We start from the raw sequence: 467 nt of genomic DNA, 5'->3' as shown, positions 1-467 counted from the left end.
GAAGCAGAAAGGTCTTCGTTTGCACTCGATATATGTTTTTTTTATGATTATTATTTATTTCTCTTGTTAACACTGCTAATCGAAGGCCGCAAAGTAAAGCAAAATAAACCTTCACGAGCTCGCAAAATAGAATAATTCACGGAAACGACACATGATGAGAAAACTTGTACAAGAATCCCCACGCAGGTCGAAGAGGGGGGAGGGGAGGGGGGGAAGAGGAGGGGGAGGGGAAAGGGGGAATAAAGGAGGGAGGAATAGAGGGAGTGGGGGGTAGGGGTTGGTTGGGGGGTTTGTTGGGGGAGGGGTGGGGGGGGGAGAAAAGCGGTCTTAGGGGAGTGTATAGACCGCAGTACGTGTATTATGCAATAAGCTTACTGTTGTGTTTATGATATGTGAGGAGGAAATAAGGTCTTAGCGCAATCATGAATTTGGTTTGTTGGAGTATTTCTCGTTATCAAAACGATTCT

The sequence above is a fragment of the Penaeus monodon genome, chromosome 22, assembly GCF_015228065.2.
Source record: "Penaeus monodon isolate SGIC_2016 chromosome 22, NSTDA_Pmon_1, whole genome shotgun sequence".
In the NCBI taxonomy this organism is placed as follows: Eukaryota; Metazoa; Arthropoda; class Malacostraca; order Decapoda; family Penaeidae; genus Penaeus; species Penaeus monodon.
Note: the sequence above shows the minus strand (reverse complement) of the source record.